Source organism: Macaca mulatta, chromosome 20, assembly GCF_049350105.2.
Source record: "Macaca mulatta isolate MMU2019108-1 chromosome 20, T2T-MMU8v2.0, whole genome shotgun sequence".
NCBI lineage: Eukaryota > Metazoa > Chordata > Mammalia > Primates > Cercopithecidae > Macaca > Macaca mulatta.
In genome coordinates this window covers 48,877,558-48,897,967 of record NC_133425.1, presented here as the reverse complement: position 1 = coordinate 48,897,967, position 20,410 = coordinate 48,877,558, and the positions used below count along the sequence as shown (strand labels likewise).

The 20,410-nt window shown below is 43.8% G+C and overlaps 1 protein-coding gene and 1 pseudogene across 2 annotated transcripts in view; both read right to left on the bottom strand.

Annotated features, from left to right (window-relative positions):
- Positions 1 to 20,410, bottom strand: part of RBL2 (RB transcriptional corepressor like 2) — a 134,965-nt gene that overhangs the window by 88,500 nt on the left and 26,055 nt on the right. The gene's annotated exons all lie outside the window — the stretch shown is intronic.
- Positions 18,011 to 18,925, bottom strand: LOC703024 (large ribosomal subunit protein eL6 pseudogene; annotated as a pseudogene).

Sequence of the window (20,410 nt, the reverse complement as noted above, 5' to 3'; positions counted from 1 at the left end):
CTACAAGGATGTTGGAGTGGTATGGTATCATGGTATGGTATTATCTACCCTCAACTGCTTTGTAGCACTGAGGTTTCAGACACTGATATAGCTGAATATTTGTCCCCACCCAAATCTTCTGTCTAATGTAATCCTCAATGTTAGGGGTGGGACCTGGTGGGAGGTGAGGTCTCATCTGGTCGGAGCCCTCATGGCTTGGTGCTGTCCTCCAAATGGTGAGTGTGTTGTCACGAGATCTGGTCAATTAAAAGCGCGTGGCTCCTCACACTCTCTCTCTTGCTCCTGTTCTTGCCATGTGATATGCCTGCTTGCACTTCGCCTCTGCCATGCTTAAAAGTTCCCCGAGGCCTCCCCAGAATCTTAGCAGACGCCAGCGTCGTGCTTGTGTTACAGGAAAGGGATTCCAATCCAGACCCCAAACCCCAAGAGAGGGTTCTTGGATCTCTCACAAGAAAGAATTCGGGGAGAGTCCATGGAGTAAAGTGAAAGCAGGCTTATTAAAAAGGTAAAGGAATAGGCCAGGCACTGTGGCTCACGCCTGTAATCCCAGCACTTTGGGAGGCTGAGGCGGGAAGATCACCTAAGGTCAGGAGTTTGAGATCAGCCTGGCCAACATGGTGAAACCCCACCACTACTAAAAATACAAAAATTCACCAGTTGTGGTGGTGGGCGCCTGTAGTCCCAGCTACTCTGGTGGCTGAGGCAGGAGAATCGCTTGAACCTGGGAGGTGGAGGTTGCAGTGAGCCGAGATCGGGTCACTGCACTCCAGCCTGGGTGACAGAGCAGGGCTCTGTCCCCCCACAAAAAAAGGAAAAAAGAACGTAAAGGAATAAAAGAAAAGAATGGCTTCTCCACAGGCAGAACAGCAGTGTGGGCTGTTTACCTACTTATAGTTAGTTCTAGATTATATGCTAAACAAGGGGTGGATTATTCATGAGTTTTCTGGGAAAGGGGTGGGCAATTCCTGGAACTGAGGGTTCCTCCCCTTTTTAGACCATATAGGGTAACTTACTGACATTGCTGTGGCATTTGTAAACTGTCATGGCACTGGTGGGAGTGTCTTTAGCATGCTAATACATTATAATTAGCATATAATGAGCAGTGAGAACGACCAAAGGTTACTTTCATAGCCATCTTGGTTTTATTGGGTTTTGGCTGGCTTCTTTACCGCAACATGTTTTATCAGCAAGGTCTTTGTATCTTCTGCTGACCTATCTCATTCTGTGACTTAGAATGCCTCACCTCCTGGGAATGCAGCGCAGTAGGTTTCAGCCTTATTTTACCCAACCCCTATTCAAGATGGAGTTGCTCTGGTTGTAACACCTCTGGCACTGGTACAGCCTGCAGAACTGTGAGCCAATTAAACCTTTTTTTTTTTTTTCTTTTTTGAGAGAGTCTTGCTCTGTTGCCCAGGCTGGAGTGCAATGGCACGATCTCAGCTCACTGCAACCTCAGTCTCCCAGGTTCAAGTGATTCTCCTGCCTCAGCCTCCCGAGTAGCTGGGATTACAGGCGCCTGCCACCGTGCTGGTTAATTTTTTTTGTATTTTTTTTAGTATAGACAGGGTTTCACCATGTTAGTCAGGCTGACCTCAAACTCCTGACCTCAGGTGATCCACCCGCCTAGGCCTCCCAAAGTGCTGGGATTACAGGTGTGAGCCACCGTACCTGGCCCTAAACCTCTTTTTACAAATTATTCAGTCTCAGTTTGTTTTGTTGTTGTTGTTTGGTTGGTTCTCTTCTTTTTTTTCTTTTTCTTTGAGACAGACTCTCGTTGTGTCACCCAGGCTGGAGTGCAGTGGTGGGATCCTGGCTCACTGCAACCTTTGCTTCCTGTATTCAAGCAATTCTCCTGCCTCAGCCTCCCAAGTAGCTGGGATTATAGGCATGCACCACCACGCCTGGCTAATTTTTTTTTTGTATTTTTAGTAGAGATGGGGTTTCACCATGTTGGCCAGGCTGGTCTCAAACTCCTGACCTCAAGTGATCCACTGTGTTGGCCTCCCACAGAGCTGGCCTCCCAAAGAGCTGGCATGAGCCACTGTGCCCAGCCTCAGGTGTTTTTTTTTTTAACAGCAACACACAAACGGCCTAACACTGACGCTTTTACCTATTATTGTCTTCCTTCTTACATTCAGCCTATAAGATGTTTCTTTTCACTGGGCTCACCATATGATCTCTTGGTAACCCTTTTTTTTCTTTCTTTTTCTTTTTTTTTATTTGAGACAGAGTCTTGCTCTGTCACCCAGGCTGGCGTGCAGTGGTGTGATCTCAGCTCATTGTAAGTTCCGCCTCCCGGGTTCATGCCATTCTCCTGCCTCAGCCTCCCAAGTAGCTGGGACTACAGGTGCCTGCGACCACGCCGGCTAATTTTTTGTATTTTTAGTAGAGACGGAGTGTCACCATGTCAGCCAGGATGGTCTCGATCTCCTGACCTCGTGATCTGCCTGCCTTGGCCTCCCAAAGTGCTGGGATTGTCAGACGTGAGCCACTGCACCCAGCTTTTCTTTCTCTTATTGTGGGGAGGGCTACTTGCTAACAGAGTAAGTAAAGTGGCTGGGAATATATATCAAGGATTAACAGGCCATGAGTAGCCAGTGCAGTGGCTCACTCCTCTAATCCTAAAACACTGGGAGGCTGAGATGGGAAGATCATCCAAGTGCAGGAGTTTGAAACCAGTCTGGGCAACATCACAAGACCCCCATCTCTACAAAAAATTTTAAAAATTTGCTGAGCGTTCTGGTGCATGCTTGTGGTCCCAGGTACTTGGGAGGCTTAGGTGAGAGGATTGCTTGAGCCCAGGGGTTCAAGTCTGCAGTGAGCTATGATTGCACCACTGCACTCCAGCCTGGGCAACAGAGTGAGACCCTGATTAAAAAAAAAAAAAAAAAAAAAAAGGCCATGGGTGAGAGCATATCTTGAGTAGAGGGCATGAACATTAATGATTGAGTTTAAGAGGTTTGGTTCTTGGAGTCTGATTAGTAATTTATTCATTTAACCAGAAAGCCTGCCATCCATCCATTAAAACATTCAACAAATGTTTAGTAAGTGCCTACTATATGTCAAATACTTTGCCAGACACAGGATATAGTAGTAAATTACATGAGTATGGTCCCTGCCCTTATACAGTTGTGATCTCATGGGGAAAACAGACCCAGAACAAGAATTGGCATATGCGAATATGACATATCATAAAAGTGAAACTTCAGGGAGCTATAGGAGTGCATCACAGAAGACCTTAACCACGTGTATGTGTTTGCGAGACAGAAAGGAGGAGGGAGAGAGAAGGGGTGAGGTGGGGGTGATTGGGTAGGTAGGAGTGGACAAAGGTTTTTCTTTCTTGCCCTTCATTTCCCTGGGGAAGCATCTGAAAGTTATAGCTAAAGGAAGGGAAGGAGGATTTATTTCAGGTAGAGGAACACGCTTATTATGCAAACACCCTGAATCAGGGAAAAGCATGGCTGCTTCAGGGAGTTAAATGAATGTGAACGTGGTTTAAGTGTAAAAAGTGAAAGGAAAAAGGCACAAGATGTGGGTAGGGATGAGGTCAAAGGCCTGGGGAAAATATCGGCCTTGATTCCAAAGGTGATTAGAAGCCACTTAGGGTTTTTAGGCTAAGGAGGGCAGTAACATTCCTCTCTCCCAAGAACTGAGAACAGTGCTTAGAGCTAAATAGTTGCTCAACTGATGAAGCTAAATACCTGGCTTGACTGACTTCCAGGCCACAGCTGAATTCTGTGCTCCTGAGATTAAATCTACCATGCTGGTAGGATGGATTCCTCAGTCATCATTCAAAATGTAAAGTCTTCTACCTAAGTCAGGATGAAATCTTTCTCTCCTTGCTATCAGCCAGTCCCTTCCTTATGCCCCCAGGAGGCACTCCCAGCTCCTTTTTTCCTTTTCTTTTTTGGAGACAGAGTCTCACTCTGTCGCCCAGGCTGGAGTGCAGTGGCGCGATCTCGGCTCACTGCAACCTCCGCCTCCCAGGTTCAAGCAATTCTCCTGCCTCAGCCTCCCAAGTACTGGAACTACAGGCGGGTGCCACCATGCCCGGCTAATTTTTGTATTTTTAGAAGAGGCGAGGTTTCACCATGTTGGCCAGGATGGTCTCGAACTCCAGACCTCGCGATCTGCCTATGTCGGCCTCCCAAAGTGCTGGGATTACAGGCGTGAGTCACCATGCCCGGCCTGAGATTGAATTTTTAAAGTTTAATTCCTTTGAGGTCATTGCAAATCATTCAATAGTTCATTCCTTTTTTATTACTAAGTACTATTCTATTGTATGACTGTACCACGGTTTGTTTAGCCATCCACCTGTTGAAGGACATTTGGGTTATTTAGTTTGGTTGCTAAAAATAAAGCTGCTTTGAAAACTCATGCACAAGTTTTTGCATGAATATCAACTTTTATTTCTCTAGGGCAAGTGGCCAGGGGTGCAGTTAGTTAGTAAACAGTTAAGCACATTTCTAATTTGTGAAAAAGACACACCAAACTGTTTTTCAGGGTGGGGTTGTTCACCATTTTTGGATGACACTATTCAGAGACCTGTAAACCTGTACTCTCCTGTGCACTGTTCATCCTCAAGCAGTGAAAGTAGCATAGCAATTAGGCCAATTACCTCACAGCTGCTGAATTTATGAACTTATTTCAGCCTCCCCAATAGCTGGGATTACAGGCGTGTGCCACCATGCCCAGCTAATTTTTGTATTTTTAGTAGAGATGGGGTTTCATCATGTTGGCCAGGCTGGTCTCGAACTCCCGACCTCAAGTGAACCACCCGCCTCTGCCTCCCTAAAAGCTGGAATTACAGGCGTGAGCCACTGCACCCAGCCTTAAAAGCATTTTCGGCTCCTATTTTCAACTGATGATGGGCGTTGTACATTGTAAAGACAATAAATCTTTGCATTAAATTAGTGGGAAAGAAGCTCAAAACCCAGCCTGGTGATTCATTATTTTAATGACTTCCGGCTTTCCTGCAAAACCTCTCTCTTCATTCGGTGTTGGCAGTTTGAGCCCCTGTTAAGGATTCAGGCTCACAATGAAGCTTCCATAAATTTCTGGGTATCTGTTATGCTGGCATGTAGGTCATTCTCCTTTAGGAATGATGAAGAGGCTGGAAAGCGGTTGCTCCAAGTGAAGGGGGAATTTTTCAAACCTGAGCCGTCCAAGCTCAGCATGGAGTGGGCTGCTGACTCAGGGGCTAGCAGAGGCAGCTAGGAAACATGCAAATCTGCAATCCCTTCTGCCAGGTCTGTCCCAGCAGGTGTCACTAAAAGGCAGCCCTGTGTGCTTCTGTCACTGTGGCAGCCTTGTCAAGGAAAGTGGAAGGGAAAAGACACCCAGTGCTGAATTCCAAGCAGAGATGGAGTTTTATATATATTGATTTATATTTGTATTATGAAACAAAAATGGTGGGCCGGGCGCGGTGGCTCAAGCCTGTAATCCCAGCACTTTGGGAGGCCGAGACGGGCGGATCACGAGGTCAGGAGATCGAGACCATCCTGGGTAACACAGTGAAACCCCGTCTCTACTAAAAATACAAAAACTTAGCCGGGCGAGGTGGCAGGCGCCTGTAGTCCCAGCTACTCGGGAGGCTGAGGCAGGAGAATGGCGTGAACCCGGGAGGCGGAGCTTGCAGTGAGCAGAGATCACGCCACTGCACTCTAGCCTGGGTGACAGAGCGAGACTCCGTCTCAAAAAAAAAAAAAAAAAAAAAAAAAAAAAAAAAAAAAGAAACAAAAATGGTTGTAAGTAGCTGTTCTTTCCTTTTACACACAATGCTAGCATTTACATTCCTAACTGAATGTCTAAAGAGGTACTTAAACTGACATAAAACGCAGGCGATCTTATGACCAAACACTTAGTGCAAAAAAATAAAACTTCAAATTGCAAGTAGTCCCTCCAAATACAGAAAGGACCAGTATTTTAAGAGGTATGTTAACTAAAATGTGGCAATGTAAAGAGCAGAGCAGGAAGAACATTTAACTCTGAAACGTACAAGTCAATTTCATAGTCAGTTTCCAGGGTCCTTCCACAACTACTTCTGGGATCTCTTTTCTCTACAATGGAGGTAACAATAGTAGCTATTTCAGAGCAGGAAAAGGCTTAGAGCAGTGTTAGAATAGGGTAATTGCTATATAAAGTTTAGCTATTTGTACATTGTAACAAACCTGCAAGCTTTTTTATTGGTAGTCAATAATAGATTTTTTTTTGGAAAAGTAGCAGCCTCCTGTCTGGGGAACACCTGCAGTTCCCACTAAGTGAACACTGGTGTCTGCTAACCTTTGCCTCTATTTCTCTCTAATATACTGTTAAGCTGTTCCTTGATTTAGCAATTTCATTTACTTTTTCTTTTGATTTAGCAATTTCATTTACTTTTTCTTTTTTTCCTTTCCCTTTTCCTGAGAGTCCCGCTCTGTCGCCCAGTCTGGACTGCAGCCGCTGCCATCATAGCTCACTGCCAACTCGACCCCCAGGGGCTCAAGCAATCCTCGTCTGCATCAGCCTTCAGAGTAACTGGGACTACCTGCGTTTTTCCCTTAAGAGACCCGGTTTCAGGCCAGGCCCGCTGGCGCATGCCTGAAATCCCAGCACTTTGGGAGGCCAAGGCGGGCTGATCACCTGAGGTAGAGAGCTCCAGACCAGCCCGACCAACACGGAGAAACCCCGTTTCTACTAAAAAAATACAAAAATAGCCGGGCATGGTAGCTCATGCCTGTAATCCCAGCTACTCAGGAGGCTGAGGCAGGAGAATCACCTAAACCTGGGACGCGGAGGTTGAGGTTACCTGAGATCGTGCCTTTGCACTCTAGCCTGTGCAACAAAAGCGAAACTCCGTCTCAAACAAACAAACAAACAAAACAAAAAAAAAAAAAAAAAGAGAAAGAAAAGAAAGGAGGGAGGGAGAAAGAAGGGGAGGGGAGGGGAGGGGAGGGGAGGGGACCGGGTTTCACCATGTTGCCCAGGCCGGTCTGGAACTCCTAGGCTCAAGCGATCCGTCGCGCTCGGCAGTCCAAAGTCCTGGGATCACAAGCGCGAGCCACCATGCCAGGCCGATCTATTCCTTTCTGATTAATCAATGGGCCAGGCGCAGTGGCTCACGCCTGCAATTTCAGCACTCCGGGAGGCCGAGGCGGGCGGATCACCTGAGGTCGGGAGCTAGAGACCAGACCGACCAACGTGGAGAAACCCTGTCTCTACCAAAAATAAAAAAAAAAAGTAAAAAAAAGTACAAAATTAGCCAGGCATGGTGGCTCACGCCTGCAGTCCCAGCCACTCCGGAGGCTGCGGTAGGAGAACCACCCAAACCCTGGAGACGGAGGCTACAGCGAGCGGAGACCGCGCCCCTGCACTCCAGCCTGGGCAACAAGAGCAAAACCCCACCTCAAAAAAGAAAAAAAAAAAAAAAAAAAAGACCAGGTTTCACCATGTCGCCCAGACTGGTCTGGAACTCCTAGGCTCCAGTGATCCGCGGTGCCCGGTTGTCCAAAGTCCTGGGATCACAAGCTTGAGCCACCACGCCAGGGCCATCTATTCCTTTCTGATTAATAAATCAGGGCGGGCGTGGTGGTTCACGCCTGCAATCCCAGCACTTTGGGAGCCCGAGGCAGGGGGATCACCAGAGGTCGGGAGCTTGAGACCAGCCTGACCAACACGGAGAAACCATGTCTCTACCAAAAAAGAAAAAAAAAAAACAAAACAAAATTAGCCAGGCAGGGTGGCTCAGGCCTGCAATCCCACCCACTTGGGAAGATGAAGCAGGAGAACCACCCAAACCCGGGAGGCAGAGACCGCGGCGAGCCGGGACCGTGCCACTGCACTGCAGCCTATGTTAGAGTAAAATCACGCCTCAAAAAAGAAAGAAAGAAAAAAAAAAAAAAAAAGACCAGGTTTCACCATGTCGCCCAGACTGGTCTGGAACTCCTAGGCTCCACTGATCCGCGGCGCCCGGCCATCCAAACTCCTGGGATCACAAATGTGAGCCACCAGGCCAGGCCGATCTATTCATTTCTGATTAATAAATTAGGCCTGGCGCAGTGACACGCCTGCAATCCCAGCACAGCGGCAGGTCGAAGCCAGGGGATTACTTTGGGTCCGGAATTGGTGGGTTCTTGGTCTCACTGACTTAAAGAATGAAGCCACGGACCCTCCCAGTGTTACAGTTCTTAAACATGGTGAATCCGGAGTTTGCTCCTTCAGACGTTCAGATGTGTCTGGAGCTTCTTCCTTCTGGCAGGTTCCTGATCTTGCTGTTAGGAGTGATCCTGCAGACCTTCATGGTGAGTGTTACAGCGCTTAGTGCATCTGGAGTGGTTCATTCTTCCCGGTGGGTTTGTGGTCTCGCTGGCTTCAGGAGAGAAACTGCAGACCTTTCGGTGCCCGTTACAGCAGCCCATAAACGCAGCCTGGACTCAAAGAGTGAGCAACAACAAGATTCATTCCAAATAGGGAAACAACAAAGCTTCCACCGTAGAAAAGGCGACCCAAGCTGGTTGCTACTATTGTCTGGGGCAGCCTGCTTTTATTGCCTTATCTGACCCCACCCACATCCTGCTGATTGGTCCATTTTACAGAAAGCTGATTGGTCTATTTTACAGAGAGCTAATTGGTCCTTTTGACAGCGTGCTGATTGGTGCTTTTACAATCCTTGAGCTAGAGAGACTCACAGAGTGCTGGTTAGCTAGATACAGCGTTAGCTAGATACAGCGTTAGCTAGATACAGAGTGCTGATTGGTGCACATACGATCCTCCCGCCAGATATAAAAGTTCTCCAAGTCCCCATCCAGTTTAGGAGCCCAGCTGGCTTCACCCAGTGGATCCTGCACCAGGGCTGGAGGCGGAGCTGCCTGCCAGTCCATAGCGGGGCTTGCACTCAACAGCCCTTTGGCTGTCCATGGGACCGGGCGCCACGGAGCAGGGGGCAGAGCCGGTCAGGGAGGCTCAGGACTCGCGGGAGCCCACTACAGTGGGGGAGCTCAGACATGGCGGGCTGCAGGTCCCAGCCCTGCTCCACAGGGAGACAGCTAAGGCCCCGTGAGAATTTGAGTGTGGCACAGGCGGGCCGGCACTGCTAGGGGACCTAGCAACCTTAGCAGCTGCTGGCCCAGGTGCTAAGCCCCTCACTGCTCTGGGCCAGCGGCTCCAGCCGGCTGCTCCGTGTGCGGGGCCCTCGGAGCCCACGCCGGCACCTGCCAGAACTCGCACTGGCCCGCGAGCCCTGCGGGCAGCCCTGGTTTCCGCCCGCACCTCTCCCTCCACACCTCCCTGCAAGCAAAGGGAGGTTGCTCCAGCCTCAGCCAGCCCAGAGAGGGGCTCCCACGGTGCTGTGGCGGGCTGAAGGGCTCCTCAAGCGCTGCCAGAGTGGACTCTAAGGTTGCGGAGGCACTGAGAGGGAGGGCTGCTAGCACATTGTCATCTCTCAACCTGAGGTTGGGAGTTTGAGACCAGCCTGACCAACATGGAGAAACCCTGTCTCTACCAAAAAAAAAAAACAAAAACAAAAACAAAATTAGCAGGGCATGATGGCTCATGCCTGCAGTCCCAACACCCTGGGAGGCCGAAGCTTGTGGATCACTTGAGGTTGGGAGTTTGAGACCAGCCTGACCAACGTGGAGAAACTCCATCTCTACCAAAACAAAACAAAACAAAAAAAATTAGCTGGGCATGTTGGCTCATGCCTGCAATCCCAGCCACTGGGAAGGGTGAGGCAGGAGAACCACCCAAACCTGGGAGGCGGAGGTAAGTGGAGACCACGCCACTACTGCACTCCAGCCTCCACAACAAGAGCAAAACTCCGACACACACGAGAGAGACCAGGTTTCACCAAGCTGCCCAGGCCGGATGGAGTCTTGCTCTGTCGCCCAGGCTGGAGGGCAATGGTGCCATCTTGGCTCACAGCAACCTCTGCCTCCTGGGTTCAAGAAATTCTCCTGCCTCAGCCTCCCAAGTAGCTGGGACTACAGGTGTGTGCCACCATGCCCAGATAATTTTTTTTTTTTCTAGTAGAGATGGGGTTTCACCACATTAGCAAGGCTGGTCTCCAATTCCCGACCTCAGACAACTCACCCACCTCCCCGTCCCAAAGTGCTGGGATTACAGGCGTGAGCCACCGCACCCAGGCTTTATCTTTCTTTTGTCCTCCAAATCTCTGGCAAACAATGATCTTTATAGTTTGCCTTTTCCAGAATATCATATAAATGGAATCAATCATTCCAATAACTTATGCATGTAGGTTTTTCAAACTTCCTTGTTTCACCTAGAAATATGCATTTGATATTCATCTATGTTTTGCATTATGCTCCTTTTTGTTAATGACTAGTATTCCATTGTAGAAATGTACTGTAGTTTGTTTACGCATTAACTTATTGAACATCATCTTATTTGCTTCCAGTTTTGGGTGAATATGAATATGGCTGCTATAAACATTTGTGTACAGGTTTTGTGCACACGTAAGTTTTCAAATCAGTGTGCAAATACCTAGGGACACTATTGTTGGATCATGTGATGAGACTATGTTTTACTTTGTAAGAAGCTGCCAAACTGCTGTCCTAAGTGGTGGTACTATTTTGCTTTCCCACAAGCAATACATGAGAGTTTTCAGCACCCCACAGATTAACTGTTAATAGCAATTGCAATTTTCCTGATTTTGGATTTTAACAATTGTGATAGGTGTGTAGTGGTATCTTCATTGTTGATTTCATTTGAATTTCCCAAAAAATGATATTTAGCAAATTTTTATATACTGATTTGTCATCTGTATATCTTTGTTTTGTTGTTGTTGTTGTTGTTGTTGTTGTTGTTTGAAACAGAGTCTCTCTCTGTGGCCCACGCAGAGTGCAGTGGTGTGAATTTGGCTCACTGCAAGCTCCGCCTCCCAGGTTCACTCCATTCTCCTGCCTCAGCCTCCTGAGTAGCTGGGACTGCAGGCGCCTGCCACCACGCCTGGCTAATTTTTTGTATTTTTAGTAGAGATGGGGTTTCACCATGTTAGCCAGAATGGTCTCGATCTCCTGACCTCGTGATCCACCTGCCTCAGCCTCCTGAAGGGCTGGGATTACAGATGTGAGCCACAGCGACCAGCCTGTATATGTTTTTTGATGAAGTGTCTCTTCAGATATGTTGCCCACTTTAAAAATCAAATTTTTATTTTGAGATAAAATTTTGTAGATTCACATGAAGTTGTAGGAAATATAACTTCCTACAGATCCTCTGTAGCCTTTATTGAGTTTCCCCCAATGATAACACTTGTAAAACTATGGTACAATATCACAACTTGATATTTAAGTTGATGCAGTCAAGGTATAGAACATTTTATCTTTGTAGGGAATTGCCAAACTCATCAATAATGTATGGGTGATCCAGTTTCTCCACATCCTTGCCAACATTTTATTGTTACTATTTTTTATTGTGATAGGTAATGATACCTTATTGTCATTTTAATGCATTTACCTAAAGGCTAATGATATGGAACATCTTTTCACCTGGTTACTGTTGTACCCCGAACGAAGGGACCAGCTGAAGCCACGGCAGAAGAACATAAATTGTGAAGATTCCCTGGACATTTATTAGTTCCCCAAATTAATACTTTTATAATTTCTTATGCCTGTCTTTACTGCAATCTCTGACCATAAATTGTGAAGATTTCATGGACACTTATCACTTCCCCAGTCAATACCCTTGTGATTTCCTATGCCTGTCTTTACTTTAATCTCTTAATCCTGTCATCTTCGTAAGCTGAGGAAGATGAATGTCGTCTCAGGACCCTGTGATGATTGCGTTAACTGCATACATTGTTTGTAGAGCATGTGTGTTTGAACAATATGAAATCTGGGCACCTTGAAAAAAGAACAGGGTAACAGCGATGTTCAGGGAACAAGGGAGGTAACCTTAAACTGACTGCTGGTGAGCCGGATGGAACAGAACCATATTTCTCTTCTTTCAAAGGCAAATAGGAGAAATATTGCTGAATTCTTTTTCTCAGCGAGGAACATCCCTGAGAAAGAGAATGTGCTCCTGAGGGTAGGCCTATGAACTGCCCCCGTGGGGGTGGCCACCTTTTACGATCAAAGCCAAAGGGATGAAATAAGTCCCGGTCTCCCGTAACGCTCCCAGTCTTATTAGGACGAGGAAATTTCCACCTAATAAATTTTGGTCAGACAGGCTGTCTGCTCTCAAATCCTGTCTCCTGATAAGATGTTATCAATGACAATGCGTGCCTGAAACTTCATTAGCAATTTTAATTTCGCCCCATCCTGTGGTCCTGTGATCTTGCCCTGCCTCCACTTGCCTTGTTATATTTTATTACCTTGGGAAGCATGTGATCTCTGTGACCCACACCCTATTCATACACTCCTTCCCCTTTTGAAAATCACTAATAAAAACTTGCTGGTTTTACGGCTTGGGGAACATCACGGAACCTGCCAACATGTGATGTCTCCCCCGGACATCCTGCTTTAAATTTCTCTTTCTTGTACTCTTTCCCTTTATTTCTCAAACCAGCCGAGATGCTTAGGAAATAGAAAAGAACCCATGATGAATATTGTGGGTGGGGTTTTTCCCCAATAGGTTACCTGCCATCTGAATATCCTCTTAAGTGAAATATCTCTTCATGTCCTTTTCACATTTTCTAATTGGATTATTTGTTTTTCTGCTGTGGTTTTAGAGTTTGTTATATATTCTATACATGAGTTCCTTTGTGAATATTGGCTTGCAAATATTTTTAGTGGTCTGTAATTATTTTTATTTCTATTCATAGCCTTTCAAAGAGCAAACACTTTTAATTTTGATGGAGTCCAACTTGCAATTTTCCCCATTTTCCCTTCAATGGTTCATGCTTTTGGTGTAAAATAACAGAGCTATTTACTTAGCCCTAGATGCAAAGTCGTTTTCCTATTTTTTCTGAAGTTTGGTAGTTTTAGTTTTGCATGTAAGTACATAATCAATTTTTTAGTTAATTTTTGTAAAAATGTGAGGTTCAGGCTGAGGTTCAATTTTTTTGGCCTATGGATGTCCAGTTGCACCACCACCATTTACTGAAAAGGCTATCCTTCCTCTATTGAGCTGCTTTTGCAACTTTGTCAAAGATCAACTGTTTTTTTCCTCTCTTTTTTTTTTTTTTCCTGAGGCAGAGTCTCACTCTGTCTCCCAGGCTGGAGTGCAGTGACCTGATCTCGGCTCACTGCAAGCTCCGCCTCTTGGGTTCACGCCATTCTCCTGCCTCAGCCTCCCAAGTAGCTGGGACTACAGGCACCCGCCATGATGCCTAGCTATTTTTTTGTATTTTTAGTAGAGACGGGATTTCACCGTGTTAGCTAGGATGGTCTCGATCGCTTGACCTCGTGATCCGTCCGCCTCGGCCTCCCAAAGTGCTGGGATTACAGGCATGAGCCACCACGTCTGGCGTTTTTTTCTCATTTTATAGTTAGGTTGCTTAATTTCTTATTGTTGAATTTTAAGAGTCATTTGTATGTTTTGAACCCAAGTCTTTTGTGATTTGAAAATATATTCTCAGTCTATGACTTGCCATTTGACCTTCTTAACATAATATTTCACAAAGTAAAAAGGGTTTTTTTCTTTTTCTTTTTTTTTTTTTTTTTTTTTGAGGTGGAGTCTCGCTCTGTCGCCCAGGCTGGAGTGCAGTGGCGCGATCTCGGCTCACTGCAAGCTCTGCCTCCCGGGTTCCCGCCATTCTCCTGCCTCAGCCTCCTGAGTAGCTGGGACTACAGGCGCCGCCACCATGCCCCCTAATTTTTTTTTTGTATTTTTAGTGGAGACGGGGTTTCATTGTGTTAGCCAGGATGGTCTCGATCTCCTGACCTCGTGATCCGCCCGTCTCGGCCTCCCAAAGTGCTGGGATTACAGGCTTGAGCCACCGCGCCCGGCCGGGTTTTTTTCTTTTAATAAAGCTTTTGTCAATTTTTTGTTTCATGGGGTTGTACTTAAAATTTCATCAAGGTACAAATATCCAACAAGGTCACATAGATTTCCTCCTGCATTTTCTTCTACAAGTGGTATAGCTTTGCATTTTACATTTAATTTATAACACATTTTGAGTTAATTTTGTGTAAGGTATAAGATGTGTGTCTAGGTTCATTTTTTAGGGGAGAGGACGTATGTATGTCTAATTGTTTCAGCAGCACTTGAGAAGACTGTCTTCTCTTCATTGAATTGCCTTTGTGATATATATGTGTGTGTGTATATATATGTGTAGATATGTGTGTGTATATATAGATATGTGTGTATATATATACAGACACACACACACATATATATCTCAGTTGACTATATTTGTGAGTCTGTCTCTGGACTTTCTATTCTGTCGCATTGATCTGCATGTCTGTTCTTTCACCAATACCATGATGCCTTCATTGCTTTAGATTTATAGAACATTGTGATGTATTTAATGTCAGGTAATGCAAGTCCTATCACTTTGTTCTTCTCTAATGTTGCATTGGTCTTTTACCTTTCTATAAAAAAATTTAGAATAAGTTGGCCAATATCTTCAAAATAGCTTTCCTGAATTTTGATTAGGATTGTGTTGAATCTATAGCACAAGTTTGAAAGAATTGGCATTTTAACAATATCAATTCCTCCACTATATGAATATTGACTACTTTTCCATTTAATCAGATCTTCTTTGATTTCCATCATCAGTGTTTTGTAGTATTTCACATACAGACACTAAAGTAATGTTTCAGCTTTATACCTCAATACTTCATTTCTTTGTGTGTGTACTGTTTTAAATAATGTTTTCTAAATTAAATTTCAAATTTTAATTGTTCTATTGCTCTTTTTTGTTACATATGACAATTGACTTTTGTATGTTATACTTACCCACTTAGGTCCAGAAGTTACATTCATTTCAATTTCCTACATAGACCATCATTTCATTTATGAATAAAAATTGGTTTCTTCCTTTCCAATCTATATAATTTTTCTTCTTGTCTTATTTCCCTGGCTAAGACTTCCAGTATGATGTTGAGTATGAGGAGTTAGAGAGGACATATTTGACTTTTTTTTTTTTTTTTTTTTGAGACAGAGTCTCACTCTGTTGCCCAGGCTGGAGTGCAGTGGCATGATCTCGGCTCACTGCAACCTCCGCTTCCCGGGTTCAAGGGATTCTCCTGCCTCAGCCTCCTGAGTAGCTAGGATTACAGGTGCCTGCCACCACGCCCAGCTAATTTTTTGCATTTTTAGCAGAGACGGGGTTTCAACAAGTTGGTCAGGCTGATCTTGAACTCCTGACCTCATGATCTGCCCACCTCAGTCTCCCAAAGTGCTGGGATTACAAGCTTGAGCCACCATGCCTGGCCTTGACTTCTTAATAATCTTAGAAGGCAAATACTTAAGTCTCTTGCCATTAATTCTAACATTAGCCACAGACATCATACACATACTTTATTTGGTTAAGGAAGTTCCCGTCTATTTGTAGTTGAGTGGGTTTCTTTAGATATTTTAATTACAAGCGGTGCTGAATTTTGTTCAAAGCTTTTTCTGCATCTGTTGATAAGATCATACAGCTTTTCTCAGTCTGTTAAGAGGAATATACATATATATGTGTGTGTATATATCTCCACATTTATTTGTATGTATACATTCTCATGTATACATAAGAATACACCTATTCTTTGCTGCTACAATGTATTAAAGGCCTTTGATAATGCTTGTTCACTACATCCCATCCCCTTTCACTCGCTCAAATACTTTGTTTCTATAATAGTTTCCCTTTCTCTGGCATCTTCATTTTTTTCTCTTCCTGCACCATTCCAATCACCTCACAAGCATGCTGTATGTACTATCTCCACCAAAACACACAGGTGTGCATGCACAAACACACACATACATATGCACCTCTCTGTATTAATCCAAGTTATCAATTTTTTACCCCACTTCCCTTTGTAGAAAAAAAATTATATGACTCATCTCTCAATTCTCTTGAATCTACTGTAAGATTTTTATCCCCACAACTCATCATTTTTGCCAAGGTCGCAAGTGACCTCCACCTTGAGAAATCTAATGGACAACTCTTTTCCTCTTAAATTTGTTGGCAGTACTTGACATGGCAAAATTGCAAAAGCAACTCAATAGAAGAAGGATAGCCTTTTCAGTAAATGGTGATGGTGCAACTGGACATCCATAGGCCAAAGACATCCCTGTGTCTTTATCCTTCATTTAAAGGAAAGAGGAAAGGGGAACAGGAGGCAGATATAATACTCTCCAAGTTTTCATACCTTCCTTCTCAGGCACTTTGCTGGGCTTGTTCTTTTTCTTTCACCCAACCTCCTAACATAAGAAAACATTAACCTTTAGTTCCTGTTAATGATCTTTCTGCTATTCACATTCATGTTAATAAGTGATTCCATCTGGTCACAGGCATTAGTTAGATAGCATGTATATGAACAGAACACGCCCCAAATTTATCTTTCCTTCCCTGTATTCCATTGTTGAATTCCCACCAAAACTCAAAATTTCCACTGAAATCTCTTATGCCTAATATGCTCCCAAACAAATTCTTGATTACAGCCATCCATTTCCACTAACATTTTCCTCCTTTAGTCCTACCCATCTCAGCTGATGTCAGCTTCTAGCTGCTGAGACAAAAATACTTAAAAACTACAATTCTTTCCACTTTCCCATACCCCTGCATAGCCAAGCCATGAACAAATCCTATTTGCTGTAACTTTAATATATATTCCCAATCTTGCCACTTTTCACTATTTCTGACACTCGCATCCTTAACCAAGCTATAATTACCACTTGCCTGGAATAATTAGAATAGTTTAATTGGTTTTCATTTACTTCTGTTCTTGCCTCCCTGCAGCCTATTCTTCACACAGCAGCTATTGTGATCGTTTAATGTAGAACTCAGATCTAATGGCAAAATTTCTATACCACTTGGAACAAAATTCAAATGCTTGCAGGGTTCTGGTGTCTATGCACTTTGATACTCATTTCCTCTTGCGCTGCTCACTCTCCTCTATTCTAGCCTTCTGACATTGCTTACTCTTCTCCTAGATTTTCCCTTGGTTCCTTCACTTACTTAATTCTAGTCTATGCTGAAGTATCTCTTTAGAAAGCACTTCCCAGAACACTTTAGCCAAACAAACAAACAAACAAAAAAGCCCCTCTGCCATACCCAATCTCTTCACTCTGCTTTCTTTTTCTCCTTTGCACTTATTACTACCAAAAATTTTATCACATATCCAATTATTTCCAATTATTTACTTGCTTACTGTATATTGTCTCTCATTAGAAAATATGCTTCATCTGGATGGTGGCTTTACCTGTGTAGCTTCATAACCATATTTCCTGAAGGGCTCCTGTCATTCAGGTGGCACTCAAATATTTACTGCATGACTAAATGAATGAATCAAAGGAAGGGGCAAGAGACACAGGTGTTCCCATTCTCTAGAATTTTTAAAACATAATGACACTACTTGTAAAAACAACAAAACACCGAAAACACAGTTATAAAGAGTGTAGAAATTAGTAAATAATAATTGTGTACCTCCCTAAAAGATAAGAGTTCTTAAGGAAAGGTGGGGAACCTGTTGTACACAAGTTATAAGAAAACGTGTCAGTGACTGTGGACAAAAGGGAAGCATGGCCTATGCCCGCAATGTCTATACATTCTTATTAAATTATTAAAGTCCTGGAGTACTCAGATATATGGAGTCTTATTCAACTGTGGATGAAACATACACAAAAAATATTTCTGATCCTATATTAATACATCCATGAGATGGTGTTATATTTAAAATTATTGTAGAATTTCTGAATAACTAAATAAGAGTCATTTGCTACATGCATATTTATGTAGATTTTTAAATATAGTTAACTAAAAAATTGGGAATTTCATGGGCAATTACACAAGTTATTCTAAAGCAAGATACTATAGTGGTAAATCTGTCAAGCTTTGGAATGAAAGTTAAAAAATGAAGAACCTCAAAGAATTTTTACTTATAATTCATAAGACATCTCTTCTTTTTTTTTTTTTTTTTTTTGTAGTTAGCTATTTAATGGGTTCTTAAGACATTTAGAACACCAGTTTGAGAGGATCAATTCCATTCGTCAGGGCAAACACAGATTGCAGGTAGCCCTGGAGCTGAGGAACAGCTTTGACTTTTGGTAAAATTTGTGAGTCCACAGCTTTCTGATCAATCTTGTGCTGCTCCGTAATCTCCTATTTCTCTTTTTCTGTGTCGAAGATCTCACCTTCCTGGTGTCTGGGCTTCAGCAGCTGCTGCTTCTTGAAGTAAGCATCAGTAAGATGTTTTGGGATTTTGACATTGCTGATATCGATTTTGGTTGAGGTGGCAATGACAAATTTCTGGTGTGTTCTTCGTAGAGGAACTCAATTGAGGACCAGAGGTCCAGTCACAAGTAACAAGCCACTAGCCAGCTGCTTCAGGAAAACCACCCTCTTGCCCCTGTGGCGTCCAGTGAGGATGATCAGAATGGTCCCAGGGGTAATGCTGGCTTGCAGTTTTCTCAGTGCTGACTGATGGTTTTTTTTTTTTTGCCATGGCTCAACAGCTTTCGAGGCACATCTTCAGTAGGATAATATCGAGGCATTCTGCGAAGTTTAACCACCCGGGTACCGCCGTTCTTGTCACCACCAACTGGTTCTATTAGAGTTGCAAGAAGCTCCTCCTCCTTTTTCTTTTCAACCTTGGATTTAGCGGCTGAGTACTTCCTCTTGTACATGGCCTTTCTGGAATACATGGCAGATCGGGAATACCTGCCAATTTCTCTGACAAGGACAGGGTTGCGGCTGTAATGGGGCTTCCCCTTCTTGGGCTTTTTAGCCTTGAGGTTACCCTTTTTCACCCTGCCACCAGCATCAGCCTTCTTGGCTTCGGGTTTCTTCTCTTTAGTATCTGGCTTCTCAACTTTTTCACCCGCCATCTTGTAAGATGGGAAAGAGACGTCTCTTCTTTTGAGAAGTATCTGTTCATGTCCTTTGTCCACTTTTTAATGGGGTGGTTTGGTTTTCTTTTGGAAGTTTGAAGTTCTGTATAGATGCTGGGCATTAGACCTTCACTAGATGCATAGTTTGCAAAAATTGTCTCCCATTCTGTATGTTGCCCGTTCGGTCTGATGATAGTTTCTTTCGCTGTGCAGAAACTCTTCGGTTTAATTAGATCCCATTTGTCAATTTTTGCTTTTGTTGCAATTGTGTTTGGTATCTTCATCATGAAATCTTTGCCTGTGCCTATGTCCTGAATGGTATTGCCTAGGTTGTCTTCCCATTACCCTTAGCAAACAAACGCAGGAACAGAAAATGAAACACTGCAAGTTCTCACTTATAGGTGGGAGCTAAATGATGAGAACACACGGAGAGAATAAAAAAAATAACTAACAGATACTAGACTTAATACCTGGGTAATGAGATAATCTGTACAACAAACCCCCATGACACGTTACATAGGTATGTATGTTACATAGGCATGTAACAAGCCTCCACATGTACCCCTGAACTTAAAATAAAAGTGTATTTTAAAAAGGCATGATGTCAGCCCGCGAGAAATATTTTTATTAAGTTCAAGATTCACAAAAAGGCATAACGAAAGAAAAATGAAGATAACTCTTCTCTCTAGTCCAAAGGTGGCAGTATTCCCCTACTTCTTATCAATTGTTTATCTTCTATAGTTTCCTTTATCATTATCTCTATTGAAGTTATTTGAAATCACATATAATCCTGCCCTCAGGAGGCCCTAGCTTTCTTATCATTTCTAGTGCCAAAATAAAATACATATGAAACTAAAGCAAAGGAACACAGGAAAAGTGGCTGAGAAATTGGTACAATAATCTAGGCCAATTGAGGATAAAAGTTCCATGATTTAAAGGATGAAGACAGTGTCTGATAGATGGATATTATGATACAGAGATTTTACTTGGACAATGCTTTACTAAGAAGAGAAATGAGGCTGAGCAAGGTGGCTCACACCTGTAATCCCAGCACTTTCGGAGACCGAGGCGGGCGGATCACCTGAGGACAGGAGTTTGAGACCAGCGTGGCCAACATGGTGAAGCCCCATCTCCACTAAAAATACAAAAAATTAGCCACCGTGGTGGCAGGCGCCTGTAATCCCAGCTACTCGGGAGGCTGATACAGGAGAATCCCTTAAACCTGGGAGGCGGAAGTTGCAGTGAGCTAAGATCACACCACTGCACTACAGTCTGAGTGACAGAGCAAGACTGCCTCTTAAAAAAAAAAAGAGAGAGAAATGAAAAACCTTAAAACAGGCACAGACACCCATATTCAACATACATTTGATGGTTTCCAAAAGGTCAGTTAAAAATGAGCATTTCTATAGCTACTGATTAAATCATGCATATGTCTTTTTTTTTTTTTTTTTTTTTTTTTTTTGAGACGGAGTCTCGCTTTGTCGCCCAGTCTGGAGTGCAG